Below are 19,826 nucleotides of genomic sequence, written 5' to 3'. Positions count from 1 at the left end.
GTGTGCAAAAGAGACTAAATATTGTATAGTGTGTGTGTGTGTGTGTGTGTGCAAAGAGACTAAATATTGTATATGTGTGTGTGTAACAATAGTAGGTTAAGTATGTTACATTGATTCCCATGCAAAATAATGTCACTGAGTGTAAACACACAATCTTACCATATCATACACATTAAGGATGACAGATTCATTAGCCATGGTTTAATCCTCAGATGGCAAGGCAACGTCGTCCTCCCTCCGACGTAAATTGCTCTGGGAACAGTTACCTCTCGCCCCCGGCACCCCAAGAGGCGCATAGGATAATATCTGCAGTGACTCAGGACATTTATCTTTTAAATTCTTGGTATAGGACTGAACGGAGCACCAGGGAAGATGATTATAATAATGTCTGTCATGCTCTGTCCTCAGCCAAAATAATACATTCTGTCCAATACTTCTGTCCGTTCAAAAGCTACGAGTATCTAGACTCTAGAGGTCGATAAAAAGTATCAAATATCAAAGCGGGGAGACGTAATATTTCGCTTTCTGGCTGTAAAGACCACAGGCACGCACAAAACAAATCCGTGTAGTTAGCTCACTAGCTAGCTCGAACTAGCCAGTTGCAGAACTTTTATTAACAAGGCCCATTTCCATTACCGGGCAAGAAAAATAAGGGCTCTGGAAACCAAACCTTCAGTTGTCTCTGTTATCGCATAAACCGCGATCAGCTAAAGCAGCACAGCTGACCTGGGAGGATGATGATGATAATCAGAGGTTGAGACGAAGAGAGATTGATAAATGGGCCCAAAATCTGTTTTATCCAGCAGGTGGCGTTTTTTGAATGTTTTTTTTTAACCTTTATTTAAACTAGGCAAGTCAGTGAATAATTATTTACAATGAGTGTGGAATTTGGTTAACAAAAAAGTAATGGTTTATTTGCAAGGTGTGGCTTATTTGATCGAATAGAAGTTTCGTATTGTTTAAGTTGTTATGAGTGTAAGTTACCGGTATAAGTAGGACACGTGATATCACAGAAACGTTTGAGAGAAAAAAATAACTTTATATCGGAGATCTGTCCTCTCATTGGCTAGAATGGTCCCACCTGATCTTGCCTCCGTTCCGACTGCTTTCCATTTTGAAGACAGTCATTTTAACAAAGCTTGAGTATCTGGTTAATCACTCGAGAATCTGGTTAATCACTCCAGTATCTGGTTAATCACTCGAGAATCTGGTTAATCACTCGAGTATCTGGTTAATCACTCGAGTATCTGGTTAATCTGTGTGATGCTTTTTGTACGAATCCGGGATATTAACTGCAGAATATATAGAAATATATATATAGATAGCTGGCAATAGATCTCCGTATTGTTTTAAGGTTCACTTTCGTCTTGTCAGCTGTGGTGGTAAAAGCTAGCAATAGCGCAGGTATAGGACGTATCCAAGCCATGATCATTGTAGCTGGTGAAGCAGTTGAGTTCGTAAACAACAGTCGCGGATGATGTGGCTTTTCATCACGCAGACAGATTGAGAGTCGATTCGTTTTCCTGTAGTTGGCTACTGTCCTCCGCCTGTCTGTCCGATGATATCCTACCCATCCCAACATTATATCTCTCACCGGAACAACAACAAAAAAAGGTGTCCTCCGGTCTCCAGAAAGTGAATAAAATCATCCGAACCGTGTGGTGCGGGTTATGACTAGATTTGATACAGTATGTGTCTGATTTGGCCTTACGTAAGCAGGTTAGAATGTACGTAGCAGGTTAGAATGTACGTCGCAGGTTAGAATGTACGTAGCAGGTTAGAATGTACGTCGCAGGTTAGAATGTACGTCGCAGGTTAGAATTTACGTCGCAGGTTCAGAGAATTAGGAAAATTATTAGGGGAAAAAAAGCTAAAACTTTATGTTAATTTAACAAAGGCTGTACGGGCCGGGGGGCATGCTTCTCTGTGAACGGGAACGAGTAAATGTCTTCCGCCACTAATTATGTCAATGCTGAGCTATATGAAGCCCTCAGCCTTGTTACAAAATTTGCTCAATCTGCTCAATCTGGCATCTGCATGCCACCCGAGGCTCCGCAATTGAGTCGCACCATACATTCTGCGCCTCCGACACACATTTTCGGATCAAGCATAAATGTTTGATTACAACATCGTGCTGCCTCCAACATTCTCCCCGCCACAAATTGATAAAAGGCTGCATAAATGGGCAGAGAGTTGCAGAAGTCAACAAAGCTTTTACCAAGAGATCACTTTAAAAATGATTTATCATCCAAAGCCACAGGGTGGAATCTTTACAGCAGAATCTGTAGTAATGTTAGATTGTGCAGAACATGAGTATAGGGGAGACCCATGCATTAGGGTGATTTATTTAACTAGGCAAGTCAGTTAAGAACAAATTCTTATTTACAATGATGGCCGAGGAACAGTGGGTTAACTGCCTTGTTCAGGGGCAGAAGGACAGATTTTTACCTTGTCAGCTCCAACCACTAGGCTACCTGCCGCCCCAGGTACAGTGCATTACAACAAAAATTAACTTGCTTGAAGGACATACACAGTAGGAGACGAGGATATACACAGTAGGAGACGAGGACATACACAGTAGGCGACGAGGACATACACAGTAGGAGACGAGGACATACACAGTAGGAGACGAGGACATACACAGTAGGAGACGAGGATATACACAGTAGGAGACGAGGACATACACAGTAGGAGACGAGGATATACACAGTAGGCGACGAGGACATACACAGTAGGAGACGAGGGAATACACATACTTACAAGAAGAATAAACGGGAAACATTCTGCTGACCATAAATGATTATTTATTTGATTGTTTTATTCAATTTGAAAACAAAATACTGCTTTATTTTAAAGGCCAAAATTTATACAATGCATAACATTGATAATCCAAAAATATAGTACTGGCTAACAACAATATAGGACAAAAACATACATGTGTTGTGAACTTGAATGCTGCATTCAGTAGGTCTCTACAGAAAATTGATAATAAAAAGGGTAGATAATGGAAGTGAGTTATTTCAGACACCTAATGTGCTTTAAATTAAAACAAATACATAGTTGTCCGAAATGGCACCCTATTCCTTATATAGTGCACTACTTAGTCCTGAAATGGCACCTTATTCTCTATATAATGCACTACTTAGTCCCAAATGGCACCCTATTCCCTATATACTGCACTACTTTTGATCAGAGGTTTATGTAGGCACTACATAGGGAATAGGGTGCCATTTGGGACACAACAGACTAGATTAGTAATTGTTAGTGTCACGCCTATGACTCCATATAACACCATTAACTCCCTTTAGATTCTTGTCCACCACGGGCTCTACAAGTGTTCTGTCAGTGCCCACAGTAAATACAATACTTCTTACTTGATGGCATCCCATTGCTGGTTGTCAAGCCAAATGGAACGACAAGATAGCACAGGACAGACACATTCAACTTAGCTACCAATTCAGCCTCCTTGTCTAGAAAATATCTAGTACAAACATAACTTGTTACACTTTTATTTGATCTTTCAACTTGTATTCCCATAAAAATCATTACACCACATGACAAGTCCAATGTTCATTCTTGTTTCCTAACGTTTTTAGTGTCAAGTCAATTGAGAATAGGGCAACACAATTCATTCTGCTCCACAAAGTTCACTGACCCAATTCAATACAATTCGTGGCAAAAGGTTAAGTCGATCAAAAGTGGAACTATACTACACCAAACTAGTGTACACATAGAAGCAGCATAAACATAGAGAAGTCAGATTTTATTTTATTTTTACTTTACATGTCATCTATTTTCATACTCGCTTGATTCTTGTTTCATGGACAAAGTGTAGAGATCTGGTAATCTAACTAGGTCAAAACGCCACAGCAATTAATTTGTTATACCAATAATCATGAATGCCATTTGAAACAATCAGTTTGGAGAGGTGATATGCATGCTGTACTCAAGTGATGGGACAGTCAGTGTCTGGCTGAGGCCCAGTTGGGTGTCCTGACTAGTCCAAGGTGATACACGAACAGTCTAAAATTTACATTACAATGACTCATGCTGGTGCACGCAAATTCAACATGAATTTAATAGGTGCCCTAACGTCATCAAAACACACAGCATTGGCATTACAGCTATATTATCGCTGTCCAAGTGACGCAAGCCTACCAGACTACAGTCCTGATCTGGTTCTTCCTTGGCATGTACTTATTGAACTCATTAACTTCCTATAAGTCCGCAGGGTCACACACCTACATACAGGTAAAACCCCAATACCACAGGCATTTAGATAAAACTATTAGTCTTTCGTGTGTTTTGTTTTCGTCATAGAAATCATAGGCTATATCTTGCCGAGGCAACACGCCGCACGAGGGGAAAGAAATGTGACTGCTCAGCTTCAATGTGCATCCTAAAAGCTTATAAGTGTTTTTTGGTGTTAGGTAATTTAGTCCTACTTCTATGCTATAGCCTACGCTATTATATTTGGTCCTTTTACGTAAAATACTAGTTAAATCATTAGGCCTATGAGATATTTCAAGGCATAGGCTACACTCAGACAAGTTGAGTCCAATACAAGGGTTTTGAGGACAGCCGTTTCAGTAACCCCACTAGTTCTGTCTGTTCTTGTTATGTAGGATTTGGCCGCGCGAAGTGAGTTTGAGCGTGTTGGACCAGGAAAGAACGCGCCACCTCTCAATACCCGCCCTATTGTTGACACTTGTTGCCGCAGTTCGGCACCGCACTAAAGCGAGTTTGTTACCTTTAGGCTGATATACATGTTTATTTGTTTTTTCATGGAATTTCTGCGGTAATTAAATTTAAAATATTTATCAGATATACCTTACAGAAATCATTTTTACCAGCTATGTGTATTCTCAAATTGAAAAGAGCGCGCTCCCCCAGCACTACCTATTGGGTCCTGGTCAAAAGTAATGCACTAGATAGGGAATATGGGGCCATTTAGGACAAGACAGGGCCTGCTGCAATGCACTAGATAGGGAATATGGGGCCATTTAGGACAAGACATGACACCTAGTTAGTCCAGCGTCTATTACAGTGATTGGATGAGCTGCAGGAATGCTAAACGTCCACTAGGTGGCATCATCAGGCCGTTATCGGAGGACTGGATCAATAGAACGGCTTCCCATGGAGTTTTGACCTTTCCTCATTCCTTTCAAAGTCACAATATTTTGTTTTTCCTTTGCAAACAAACGAAAGGAATAGATTAAGTGACATATTTCCCTTTCCGTAAAACATGTAGCCTACGGCCGTTACTGTTCACGTGATACACATCTGGATTAGATTAACAGAAAATGCCTTAACAATAAACCCAAGCCTCAATGTGAACCCGGAAGCATTTAAAAATACCATCTCTCTTTCAGACATAACACGTGGGAGGTGACATACACTCTAAAGAGATGCCTGGTTTACATCAACCTCAGTACAAATCGACGGGCACTATCATGCTGACCCCTTGTCACACCAAACTGTTTGGCTTGATAGGGACAGCAATGGAAAAGGCAAGAGCACAACCCGGTCTGGGGCCAGGCTACAGGAGGAGACACCGGTCTGGGGCCAGGCTACAGGAGGAGACACCGGTCTGGGGCCAGGCTACAGGAGGAGACACCCGGTCTGGGGCCAGGCTACAGGAGGAGACACCGGTCTGGGGCCAGGCTACAGGAGGAGACACCCGGTCTGGGGCCAGGCTACAGGAGGAGACACCCGGTCTGGGGCCAGGCTACAGGAGGAGACACCCGGTCTGGGGCCAGGAGGAGACACCCGGTCTGGGGCCAGGCTACAGGAGGAGACACCCGGTCTGGGGCCAGGCTACAGGAGGAGACACCCGGTCTGGGGCCAGGCTACAGGAGGAGACAACAGATCTGGGACCAGGCTACAGGAGGAGACACCCGGTCTGGGGCCAGGCTACAGGAGGAGACAACAGATCTGGGACCAGGCTATAGGAGGAGACAATAGATCTGGGACCAGGCTACAGGAGGAGACAACAGATCTGGGACCCTATATGAGGAGACAATAGATCTGGGACCAGGAGGAGACAACAGATCTGGGACCAGGCAGACAATAGATCTGGGACCAGGAGAGACAACAGATCTGGGACCAGGCTATAGGAGACAATAGATCTGGGACCAGGCTAAAAAAGGAGACACCAGATCTGGGACCAGGCAACTATGTTCACAGCACATCACTATTTGAACATCCACCTCGTCATTGTGACCAGTTTGAACCACCTCCCAACACGCTACCTTCACACATATACAGCTACTGCACCTGGAAGTATTTCTGCTACATTATAGAGACGGTTTTTACGACGGGGGGGGTCAGATCATAAACAAAAAGAAAGATGACAACAAAAACACATAGCTAATATGCATCTGTATAAAAACAGACTAGCTAAATCAAAATATACAGCGAGTGAGTTCTCATAGCCAGGCTCCCCCAAAACAGCCATTCAGTTGCAAAAAGGTCCTCTGAGTGAAAGAAAACAACATGGCCCTTTCCAAAAACAAAAAAACCTCCCTGCGAGAACACAAAACTAATGAGCCGGCAGAATGAGTCAGGGGCTTAAACTCTGCCTAGAAACTCCACAAATAAATCTCTCTCCTCCTGACGGATCTAAAAATTATATATTTGGAATAAACACGCTTTTTAACCACCAAAGTCCTTCTGTCTGAGGAGCACAGCGCCGCTCAGCTGTAGGAATGCCATGTTTATTGTGAATCCTACATCTTTCTTTGTTATATACAACGACAAGGTTAGCTCGTCGTGTCATGGTTGTTATCCCTGTGGCAAGAGAACAAAATACACAGAAGGAAGGGGGGGGGGAATGCAGAATTATAATTCTAACCACATGAACAACTATAAATTGGAAACATGGCTTACTTGTTTTTTTCTAGTTCGTTTCTTCCTCATTTTTTTTTTTTTGGCCTTCAGCAAAGTTCAGTCCCAGCTTTTGCTCTTAAAAAAAAAAAAAAAAAATGCTTTTGAGGAGAAAATTAGCGTGTTAAAAATGCCTCCTCAGTTGTGGCTAGCGCATGTAGAGGACAGTAACGGCTGCAGCAGCTCCCAGGACAGCCACAAGTATTACCAAGGAGGAGACAGACGAGTCACCGTCAGGCCTGGAACTGGGTGGAACATTCATGGCCATGGTGGGCTGTTGGGACAGAGAAGGAGGCAACAAATAAAACATCTTATATCATATCTGAGTTGTGTTCAGTGGGCCCCAAACAGCACTAGGCTATATATCCCTCAGTATATCTGAATGTGTCCAATAAGAAATGCTTCTTTTTTTGGGGGGGGTTGTTTTTTTTTTATCAGTTGCGAAACACTTTGCTACAATGTGCCCTAATGAATATGACCCGTCCAAGACAGTTGAAGTCTCAGACGAGTGAAGAGCCTGCGGTTGTCCCACACACACCCTCTGCTGCACGCGAAGCTGCACGTCCTCTCCTGCTGACGTGAAGAGCCCCGCAGCACTGTGTGACAGGTGCTCGAGCTTGTGACCATTAATCTACATAAAGACAAAACAGAGGGAGAATAACATCATAGGAGCTTGATACATTATGGAGGACTATAACTGTCAGTACCATGATCGTTTAAGCTCTACCGTGCAGTGAAAAAGGCTCATGAAATTAAAGCCACAATTCTTCAGTAGATGGCTGGAATCTCAAGCCTAATACAAATTTCCCAGATAGACGATTGATTGATTGATTGATTGAAACATCACATTCCCCCTTCTTACCCTCTGATCTCTAATCTACTCCACCAGTCGGCTCTCTAGCAATTGAGCCGCTGGGGATGAGGTTATCTTCTCCAAACCTCAAAAACAAAAGTCAAAGTCAATGTTTACCGCCAATATCTTGTCTCCCTCTTGTAATCTTCCATCCAGCGCTGCTGCCATTCTGTTTGATTTTGGCCACATAAATCCCACTGTCATTCAGGACATACTGCTGGTCCAGACCCCCCACGATGTTAAACCCCAGACCTGGAGGGAGGGAGGGAGGGGGGAGAGAGAACAGGAAATGAAAGTGAAAGTTCTCAGGTGAGATACTTAGTATGGAGTTCTCATTACATGGACATTTGCTGACTGATCGCCAAGCATCACTACTCTGGATGGTTCTGACTTAGGTATTTGTAGTTGTCCACATATTCTAGGTGTTGCTGCACATGAGAACTTGTTCTCAACTAGCCTACCTGGTTAAATAAAGGTGAAATAAATAAACTGATTTACCGTCTGGATATTCAAAAGAGGAAAAGACCATAGAACACTATTTCTCTCTCTCTCTCTCTCTCTCTATGGACAAGGCTATGTAACTATGGTAGTGCAGAACGTATTAGTTGGAGAGGTGTGGATGGAAGGAGATGTCTGCTGATTACAATGTTGTTATGTGGGACAAGGTACAAGCAGAACCATTCCAGAAGTTGCCATATAAATTCCCTTCCATGCAGTCAGTCTTGTCATAATATTGCAGATGCGGAAGAGCTGTTAACGGAACTCAAAAAAAAAAAAAAAAAATATGTAAATGCCATGGAAACGCTCGTTTAACTCAACTCATCTTGTAGTTACCAGCCCTGTCGCGGACCCCGATGTCTTGCTCCCAGACAAACTAAACAACCTCTTCGCTCGCTTTGAGGACAATACAGTGCCGACGACACGTCGCTACCAAAACCTCTCCTTCACTGCAGCCAACGTGAGTAAAACATTTAAAAGTGTTAACCCTCGCAAGGCTGCTGGCCCAGACGGCATCCCCAGCCGCGCCCTCAGAGCGCAGACCAGCTGGCTGGTGTGTTTACGGACATATTCAATCAATCCCATCCCATCCCAGTCTGCTGTTCCCACATGCTTCAAGACGGCCACCATTGTTCCTGTTCCCAAGATAGCAAAGGTAACTGAGCTTAACGACTATCGCCCCATAGCACTCACTTCCGTCATCATGAAGTGCTTTGAGAGACTCGTCAAGGACCATATCACCTCCACCCTTTTATTTTATTGATCCGTTATTTTACCAGGTAAGATGACTGAGAACACGTTCTCATTTGCAGCAACGACCTGGGGAATAGTTACAGGGGAGAGGAGGGGGATGAATGAGCCAATTGTAAACTGGTGAGTATTAGCTGACCATGAGCCCTGGTTTGAGGGACAGATTGGGAATTTAGCCAGGACACCGGGGTTAACACCCCTACTCTTATGATAAGTGCCATGGGATCTTTAATGACCTCAGAGTCAGGACATCCGTTTAACGTCCATCTGAAAAGACACCACCTACACAGGGCAGTGCCCTGGGGCATTGTCACCCTACCTGACAACCCACTCCAATTTGCTTACCGCCCCCAATAGGTCCACAGACGACTCACTGCAATCACACTGCCCTAACCCATCTGGACAAGAGGAATACCCATGTAAGACTGCTGTTCATCGACTATAGTTCAGCATTTAACACCATAGTACCCTCCAAACTCGTCATCAAGCTTGAGACCCTGGGTCTCGACCCTGCCCTGTGCAACTGGGTCCTGGACTTAAACAGGCCACCACCAGGTGGTGAGAGGGCAGGAAACAACATCTCCACCCTGCAGATCGTCAACACTGGGATACCACAAGGTGCGTTCTCAGCCCTCTCCTGTACTCCTGTTCACCCACGACTGCGTGGCCTTGCAGACGCAGCCTCCAACTCAATCATCAAGTTTGCGGACGACACAACAGTGGTAGGCCTGATTACCAACAACGACGAGACGGCCTACAGGGAGGAAGTGAGGGCCCTCAGAGTGTGGTGTCAGGAAAATAACCTCACACTCAACGTCAACAAAACTAAAGAGATAATTGTGGACTTCAGGAAACAGCAGAGGGAGAACCCCCATCCACATCGGCGGGACAGTAGTGGAGAAGGTGGAAAGTTAAGTTCCCTCGACATACACATCACGGACAAACTGAATTGGTCCACCCACACAGACAGCATTGTGAAGAAGGCGCAATAGCGCCCCTCTTCAACCTCAGGAGGCTGAATAAATTTGGCTTGTCACCAAAAGCACTCAAACTTTTACAGATGCACTGTCGAGGGCATCCTGGCGGGGCTGTATCACCGCCTGGTACAGCAACTGCTCCGCCCACAACCGCAAGGCTCTCCAGAGGGTAGTGAGGTCTGCACAACACATCACCAGGGCAAAACTACCTGCCATCCAGGACACCTACACCACCCGATGTCACAGGAAGGCCATAAAGATCATCAAGGACAACAACCACTGAGCCACTGCCTGTTCACCCCGCTATCATCCAGAAGGCGAGGTCAGTACAGGTGCATCAAAGCTGGGACCGAGACTGAAAAAACATCTCTCAAGGCCATCAGACTGTTAAACAGCCACCACTAACATTGAGTGGCTGCTGCCAACATACTGACTCAACTCCAGCCACTTTAATAATAAAAAAATTGGATGTAATAAATGTATCACTAGTCACTTTAAACAATGCCACTTCATATAATGTTTACATACCTACATTGCTCATCTCATATGTATATATATACTGTACTCTACACCATCTTGTCTATGCCGTTCGGCCATCGCTCATCCATATATTTATATGTATATATTCTTATTCATTCATTTACACTTGTGTGTATAAGGTAGTTGTTGTGAAATTGTTAGATTACTTGTTAATTGTTACTGCATGGTCAGAACTAGAAGCACAAACAATTCGCTACACTCGCATCAACATCTGCTAACCATGTGTATGTGACTATATACAATTTGATTTGATTGAGGCGAGCGAGCGAGCTCCATAAAGAGGTATTCTCACTGGAGGTTACTGGCTAGAAAAACCTAATTTGTATTGGTCACATGCTTAGTAAACAAGTGTATACTAACCGGCCGTTCTCAACAACGCAGAGAAAGAAGATAAAACTAATAATAGCAAAGTAAAACACGTAACAATGAGAAACGATAAGTTGGCTATATACACGGGGTACCGAGTCGATGTGAAGGGGTACGACTTAATTGAAGTAAATATGTACAGTACCAGTCAAAAGTTTGGACACATACTCATTCAAGTTGTTGTTTTTTTTTTTGCAATTTTCTACATTGTAGAATAATAGTAAGGACATCAAAACTATGAAATAACACATACGGAAAACATGTAGTAACCCCCCCCAAAAAAGTGTTAAATCAAAATATATTTTAGATTCTTGAAAGTAGCCACCCTTTGCCTTGACAGCTTTGCACACTCTTGGCATTCTCTCAGCCAGCTTCACCTGGAATGCTTTTCCAAGAGTCTTGGAAAACAATATGCTGAGCACTTGTTGGCTGCTGTTCTTCACTCTGCGGTCCAACTCATCCCAAACCATCTCAATAGGGTTGAGGTCAGGTGAATGTTGAGACCAGGTCATCTGATGCAGCTCTCCAGCACTCTCCTTGGTCAAATAGCCCTTACAGCCTGGAGTTGTGTTGGGTCATTGTCCAGTTGATAAACAAATGATAGTGGGATGGGATATCACTGCAGAATGCTGTGATAGCCATGCTGGTTAAGTGTGCCTTGAATTCTAAATAAATCACTGACAGTGTCACCAGAGATCATCCGTTCACCACTTCTGCATCTCGTAAAGACATGGCGGTTGGAACCAAAATCTCAAATTTGGACTCATCAGACCAAAGGACAGATTTCCACCGGTCTAATGTCCATTTCTCATGTTTCTTGGCCCAAGCAAGTCTCTTCTTCTTATTGGTGTCCTTTAGTAATCGTTTTCTTTGCAGCAATTCAACCATGAAGTCTGATTCACACAGTCTCCTCTGAACAGTTGATGTTGAGATGTGTCTGTTACTTGAACTCTGTGAAGCATTTATTTGGGCTGCAATTTCTGAGGCTGGTACATAATGAGCTTATCCTATGCAGCAAAGGAGTAACTCTGGGTCTTCCTTGCCTATTTTACCAAATGGGACTATCTTCTGTATACCACCCTACCGTGTCACAACACAACTGATTAGCTCAAACGCATTAATGAAAGAAATTCCACAAATTAACAAGGCATACCTGTTAATTGAAATGCATTCCAGGTGACTACCTCATGAAGCTGTTTGAGAGAATGCCAAAGTGTGCAAAGCTGTCATCAAGGCAAAGGGTGACTACCTTGAAGAATCACCAAATATAAAATATATTTTGATTTGTTTAACACTTTTTTTGGTTACTACATGATTCCATGTGTTATTTCATAGTGTTGATGTCTTCATTATTATTCTACAATGTAGAAAATCGTAAAAATAAGGAAACCCTGGAATTTAGTGTCCAAACTTTTGACTGGTACTGTAGATCTGAATTCCAAGTCACGTGAAATCCATAGATCAGGGTCTAATGAATTAATTTCAATTGACAGGTTTCCTTATATGAACTGTAACTCAGTAAAATCTTTGAAATTGTTTGTTGCGTTTTTATATTTTTAGTTCAGTGTAGTTAGTATTGCTAGCTGCTAGCTAGGTCCTCATTTGGCTCAGTAGCAAAACCCCGATCTCGTGGCGTTCAAATTGAAGCCTATTTGCAATATCCAGATTAGTTACCAAATTGGCATAAATTAAATAAAGACAGCCAGCTAACTAAGAACAGTTAGCTATCCAGGCCATCCGTTTGCAAGCTTGCCAACTAACAGTAGGTATTTCAGTTGCGACTGAAAGCTATTTTCTTACCTTGTGGTCCTCTTTTCAACTTTATATCCAGCAACGATAGGCGCAGTATACATTGTTGACCCGTTCATGATGTTAGGAATCCAGAGGACAAGCTAAAAGCTGTTTTTGAGGGTAGTTATAAATGTGAAGGTGAACTCATACAGGAGTACCGTATCGATTGCCTGCAGTTTCCTGCTCTCTGATGGACTAGAACTCCACTTCCCAGAATGCTCTTCAATCTACCGCTCTACTCGTGACCTTTGATTGAACCCCCAACTGTTACTGTCGATCAAGATAAACAAATGTTTCTCAATCTGCGGGTACTAGCTGGGTATGCACACTGGGGTGCCTGGCCTATCCACAGGGGTACTTGTACAGAATTGTAAGATCCTAATGATAATCGCTCTGGGGTAGTTTCTCCTAGGTACAGGTCTAGGATCAGTTTCCCCTCCCTTAACCCTTGGGGGGGATGCAAAACTGACCCAGGATCAGCGTCTAGGTGGGGCAACTAAACCCTACACCTGATCAGACAGTTGCACATGAAGGTATACATCAGGCAGAGCAATGTGTGACTTAGCTGTAGAAACCCCATTGATAACCAGTCATAATGTATCAGCACTCTGTAATCTTAGACAACCCTTATTATTAAAACAATACATTGTCTTAGACAACCCTTACTATTAAAACAATACCTTTTGTCTTAGACAACCCTTGTCATTAAAACAATACCTTTGTCTTAGACAACCCTTATTATTAAAACAATACATTTGTCTGAGACAACCCTTATTATTAAAACAATACCTTTGTCTTAGACAACCCTTATTATTAAAACAATACCTTTGTCTTAGACAACCCTTATTATTACAACAATACCTTTGTATTAGACAACCCTTATTATTAAAACAATACCTTTGTCTTAGACAACCCTTATTATTAAAACAATACATTGTCTTAGACAACCCTTATTATTAAAACAATACCTTTGTCTTAGACAACCCTTATTATTAAACAATACCTTTGTCTTAGACAACCCTTATTATTAAAACAATACCTTTGTCTTAGACAACCCTTATTATTAAAACAATACATTGTCTTAGACAACCCTTATTATTAAAACAATACCTTTATCTTAGACAACCCTTATTATTAAAACAATACCTTTGTCTTAGACAACCCTTGTTATTAAAACAATACCTTTGTCTTAGACAACCCTTATTATTAAAACAATACATTTGTCTGAGACAACCCTTATTATTAAAATACCTTGTCTTAGACAACCCTTATTATTAAAACAATTTTGTCTTAGACAAATCTGTCTTATTACAACAATACCTTTTTTAGACAACCCTTATTATTAAAACAATACCTTTGTCTTAGACAACCGGGAGATGACAGATACCTTTGTCGAGGACAACCCTTATTATTAAACAGATACACATTTGTCTTAGACAACCCTTATTATTAAAACAAGCCCTTGTCTTAGACAAGGCTCCGTTATTATGCTAGTCTGTCCCAAATCCATTAGCCTCACAGCCTCACAGCCTCAGCCTCACAGCCTCATTTTTTCAAGCCTAAATCACCTGATAACCTGATGTGATCCTCAAGTCGAAGCCTCGGGAGCCTGACAGATTCATCGAGGATTAAGCCTCACAGCCTTAAAGCCTCACAGCCTCAGCCTCACAGCCTCACAGCCTCACAGCCTCAGCCGAGAGCAGCCTCCCCAAGGTTCCTCTATTATGCAGCTTCACAGCCTCAGCCTCACAGCCTCACAGCCTCAGCCTCCAGCCTCAGCCTCACAGCCTCACAGCCTCCAGCCTCACAGCCCCAGCCTCACAGCCTCACAGCCTCACAGCTCACAGCCTCACAGCCCCAGCCTCACAGCCTCACAGCCTCACAGCCTCATCCTCACAGCCTCAGCCTCAGCCTCCACAGCCTCACAGCCTCACAGCCCCAGCCTCACAGCCTCAGCCTCCAGCCTCACAGCCTCAGCCTCACAGCCTCAGCCTCACAGCCTCACAGCCTCCACAGCCTCCACAGCCCCAGCCTCACAGCCTCACAGCCTCAAAGCCTCACAGCCTCACAGCCTCACAGCCTCAGCCTCACAGCCTCACAGCCTCACAGCCTCACAGACTCACAGCCTCACAGCCTCAGCCTCACAGCCTTACAGCCTCACAGCCTCACAGCCTCACAGCCTCACAGCCTCACAGACTCACAGCCTCACAGCCTCAGCCTCACAGCCTCACAGCCTCACAGACTCACAGCCTCACAGCCTCAGCCTCACAGCCTTACAGCCTCACAGCCTCACAGCCTCACAGCCTCAAAGCCTCACAGCCTCACAGCCTCACAGCCTCAGCCTCACAGCCTCACAGCCTCACAGCCTCACAGCCTCACAGCCTCACAGCCCCAGCCTCACAGCCTCACAGACTCACAGCCTCACAGCCTCACAGCCTCAGCCTCACAGCCTCACAGCCTCACAGCCTCAGCCTCACAGCCCCAGCCTCACAGCCTCACAGCCTCACAGCCTCACAGCCTCACAGCCTCAGCCTCACAGCCTCACAGCCTCACAGCCTCAGCCTCACAGCCCCAGCCTCACAGCCTCACAGCCTCAGCCTCACAGACTCACAGCCTCATAGCCTCAGCCTCACAGCCTCACAGCTTCACAGCCTCACAGACTCACAGCCTCAGCCTCACAGCCTCAGCCTCACAGCCTCACAACCTCACAGTCTCACAGCCTCTCAGCCTCACAGCCTCACAGCAATAAAATAAAGTGGTTCAAAGCAAAAGCCACACTGATTTTCAGTCCGACACACACAAACACACACACACACACACACACACACACACACACACACACACACACACACACCCACACACACACACACACCATAACTCTGAATGGTGAACCAAAACTGTGATTATAGACAGTAAAATAAAATAACATATTTTGGGGGCTCCCGAGTGCCACAACCATCTAAGCCACTGCATCTCAGTGGTAGTGCTAGAGGCATCATTACAGACCCTGGTTCGATTGCAAGGATGTATCACAATCGGCCATGATTGGGAGTCCCATAGGGCGGCGCACAATTGGCCCAGCATCGTTTTTTTTATTTTACCTTTATTTTACTAGGCAAGTCAGTTAAAGAACAAATTCTTATTTTCAATGACGGCCTAGGAACAGTGGGTTAAATGCCTGTTCAGGGGCAGAACAACAGATTTGTACCTTGTCAGCTCGGGGATTTGAACTTGCAACCTTTCGGTTACTAGTCCAACACTCTAACCACTAGGCTACCCTGCCACCGTTAGAGTTTGGCCGGGGGTAGGCCGTCGTTGTATATAAGAATTTGTTCTTAACTGACTTGCCAAGTTTAAAATAAAACATAAAATATCAAATACAGCCGAAGCCTACTGTTCTGCTGTCATGAAAACATTGTGAAATGCTAAGGACACGCCCCCATTGACCTAGACGTTTCATGCAGAATACACGAGGTTACTTTCCCAAGAACGGTAAGAGACATTCAAAGCAGATCTCTCCTCCTCTGCTACCGTTACACAGTCTAGTTTCCCTCATTTCTATACATTATCTACCACAATATATACGACAGTCATTTGATTGTGCCCAGAATTATAAGAAAAGGGCATTTTCCCATAGCCTAAAGAACATACTGTATAGGGCTTTTCACACCACTTAGCCAAACCAAGCTACACTGAGCTGTATACTATTTTCACATTGTCCTTTTCAGCCCAGTTCTTGGAACAATGGTGGATGGATAATGAGCTAGCAACAGTTTGGTTCGGGTCGGCCCTGTAGTGTGAAAAGGGGAATACATGAGCTACAACCCCACCCATCCAGTCCATTTGCCCATAGGGCTCTGCTCAAAGGTAGTGCACTACGTAGGGAATAGGGTGCCATAGGGCTCTGGTCAAAGGTAGTGCACTACATAGGGAATAGGGTGCCATAGGGCTCTGCTCAAAGGTAGTGCACTACGTAGGGAATAGGGTGCCATAGGGCTCTGGTCAAAGGTAGTGCACTACATAGGGAATAGGGTGCCATAGGGCTCTGCTCAAAGGTAGTGCACTACGTAGGGAATAGGGTGCCATAGGGCTCTGGTCAAAGGTAGTGCACTACATAGGGAATAGGGTGCCATAGGGCTCTGCTCAAAGGTAGTGCACTACATAGGGAATAGGGTGCCATTTGGGACTCAGCCCGTAGTCTCTGAGATCATACTTGGGTCCACACTGTAGAGAATGACATCCCGCCACTACACGCAGCAGGGCGACGTCTTCAAACCCTCCGGCTCTGTGCTCATACTCCAGACAATGGTTCCCATCCCCCGCTTAATTTAAACGAGTCCTCTTCAACTAGGATCTTCAGCTGCAGGCAGGACAGGACAGACACAACTCAGCAAATAAAAGGTTTCTATGGAATGTGATACTCATCTGGGTAAAGTCATATTCCAATAAAGAGGTGATGCCATCTCCCATGGTGCAGTCCTTTAGGGAGATGCCATCTCCCATGGTGCAGTCCCCTTTAGGGAGATGCCATCTCCCATGGTGCAGTCCTTTAGGGAGATGCCATCTCTCATGGTGCACTCCTTTAGGAGATGCCATCTCTCATGGTGCACTCCTTTAGAGAGATGCCATCTCTCATGGTGCACTCCTTTAGGGAGATGCCATCTCTCATGGTGCAGTCCTTTAGGAGATGCCATCTCTCATGGTGCAGTCCTTTAGGGAGATGCCATCTCCCATGGTGCAGTCCTTTAGGGAGATGCCATCTCCCATGGTGCAGTCCTTTAGGGAGATGCCATCTCTCATGGTGCACTCCTTTAGGGAGATGCCATCTCTCATGGTGCAGTCCTTTAGGGAGATGCCATCTCTCATGGTGCAGTCCTTTAGGGAGATGCCATCTCTCATGGTGCAGTCCTTCAGGGAGGTGCCATCTCTCATGGTGCACTCCTTTAGGGAGATGCCATCTCTCATGGTGCAGTCCTTCAGAGAGATGCCATCTCTCATGGTGCAGTCCTTTAGGGAGATGCCATCTCTCATGGTGCAGTCCTTTAGGGAGATGCCATCTCTCATGGTGCAGTCCTTTAAGGAGATGCCATCTCTCATGGTGCAGTCCTTTAGGGAGATGCCATCTCTCATGGTGCAGTCCTTTAAGGAGATGCCATCTCTCATGGTGCAGTCCTTTAGGGAGATGCCATCTCTCATGGTGCACTCCTTTAGGGAGATGCCATCTCTCATGGTGCAGTCCTTTAGGAGATGCCATTTCTCATGGTGCAGTCCTTTAGGGAGATGCCATCTCTCATGGTGCAGTCCTTTAGGGAGATGCCATCTCATGGTGCAGTCCTTTAGGAATGCCATCTCTCATGGTGCACTCCTTTAGGGAGATGCCATCTCTCATGGTGCAGTCCTTTAGGGAGATGGCATCACCTTCTCTTTCAAACCCAATTTTCTTCAATGCTTTTCAATGAGTTACATGTGGAATTGGGTTTATTTTCTGAATTGACTACCATTAAAATGGAATTGACTCCTAACCCCAATCAAACCTGGACCTCAAAACGTTGTCCTTGAATGAAGGGAAGCCTCCATCTCTCTCCTCTGGACCCCAACCCCCATCCATGTTGGAGTTACGGACAACCTGCCGCTCATAGAAACGAGGGTTGAGGTGGAACACAATCTCTTCATCGTCCTCCTCTCCGCTTCTTTTATAAAATCAACATGAAACCTGAAATAAAATCTAACTTTTTTCACTCATCACCAGTCTACAGTGCTTTGGACCATAGATACACATTGGAGTGCAATTGCATATGGGCTGTGGCTAGTTTGAATGACTACATACTTCGTGATGTCTTAGACTAAGGGCGTTTTCACACTTGGTCCCTTTCAGACGATTTTTGTGAACTCAGTGCGGTTCGCGAACATTCCAAAAGGAACTGAGATCCCTCAGAAGAGGCCACCGAAGCAAATCAAACTGAACTCATCTTGAGAGGTGTTCTGAGTTCGGGTCACTTGAATTCCGGGGTTCTGATTCCCCTTCTTTAGGGCAATGTGACCGAACCGTCATCCGGGTCAGGGAGGCTTGGCCGGTAGGGATGCGCGCTGTGTTAAGAAGCAGTGCGGCTTGGTTGGGTTGTGTCGGAGGACGCATGACTTTCCAACCTTCCTCTCTCCTGAGCCCGTGGGAGTTTTAGCGATGAGACAAGATAGTAGCTACTAAAAAAAAAATTGGATACCACGAAATTGGGAGAAAAAAGGGGTAAAATAAAAAATAAAAAAATTTTCCAAATTCACTTTAACGAGGACAGATCGGATCTTTTATAAGAGGACAAATCGGATCTTTTTATGAGAGGACAGATGAAATATTTTAAGAGAGTGTAACAGTATAATTTTTAGTCCGTCCTCGCCCTTGCAGGCGCTGACACCAGGGACCCTCTGCACTACATCAACAACAGTAATCCACGAAGCATCAGTTACCCATCGCTCCACAAAAGCCGCGGCACTTGCAGAGCAAAGGGGAACTACTACTTCAAGGTCTCAGAGCAAGTGACGTCACCGATTGAAACGCTATTTAGCGCGCACCGCTAACTAAGCTAGCCGTTTCACATCCGTTACAAGAGGACAGATTGGATTTTTTTATAAGAAGACAGATCGGATCTTTTTATGAGAGGACAGATCAGACCTTCTACAGGAGGACAGATCAGCACTTCTATAGGAGGACAGATCAGACATTCTATAGGAGGACAGATCAGACCTTCTATAGGAGGACAGATCAGACCTTCTATAGGACAGACCAGACCTTCTATAGGACAGATCAGACCTTCTATGGAAGACCAGATCAGACCCTTCTGGGGAGGACAGATCAGACCTTCTATAGAGGACAGATCAGATATTCTGGACAGACAGACCTTCTATGAATGAATAGACCTTCTATGGGAGGACAGATCAGACCTTCTATAGGAGGCAGATCAGACCTTCTATAGAAGACGATAAGAGCCTTTAGGAGGACAGATCAGACCTTCTACAGGAGGACAGATAAGACCTTCTATAGGACAGATCAGACCTTCTATAGGACAGACCAGACCTTTTATAGGAGGACAGATCAGCCCTTCTATAGGAGGACAGATAAGACCTTCTACAGGACAGATAAGACCTTCTATAGGACAGATCAGACCTTCTAC

General features: G+C 44.6%; 1 pseudogene; it reads right to left on the bottom strand.

The window, feature by feature from the left end:
• Positions 1-6,926: 6,926 nt before the first annotated feature.
• On the bottom strand, positions 6,927-12,887 carry LOC135535905 (synaptojanin-2-binding protein-like; annotated as a pseudogene).
• Between the last annotated feature and the right edge of the window lie 6,939 nt (positions 12,888-19,826).

The sequence above is a fragment of the Oncorhynchus masou genome, unplaced genomic scaffold (assembly GCF_036934945.1).
Source record: "Oncorhynchus masou masou isolate Uvic2021 unplaced genomic scaffold, UVic_Omas_1.1 unplaced_scaffold_5300, whole genome shotgun sequence".
In the NCBI taxonomy this organism is placed as follows: Eukaryota; Metazoa; Chordata; class Actinopteri; order Salmoniformes; family Salmonidae; genus Oncorhynchus; species Oncorhynchus masou.
Note: the sequence above shows the minus strand (reverse complement) of the source record. Positions and strands in the feature narration are given on the sequence as shown.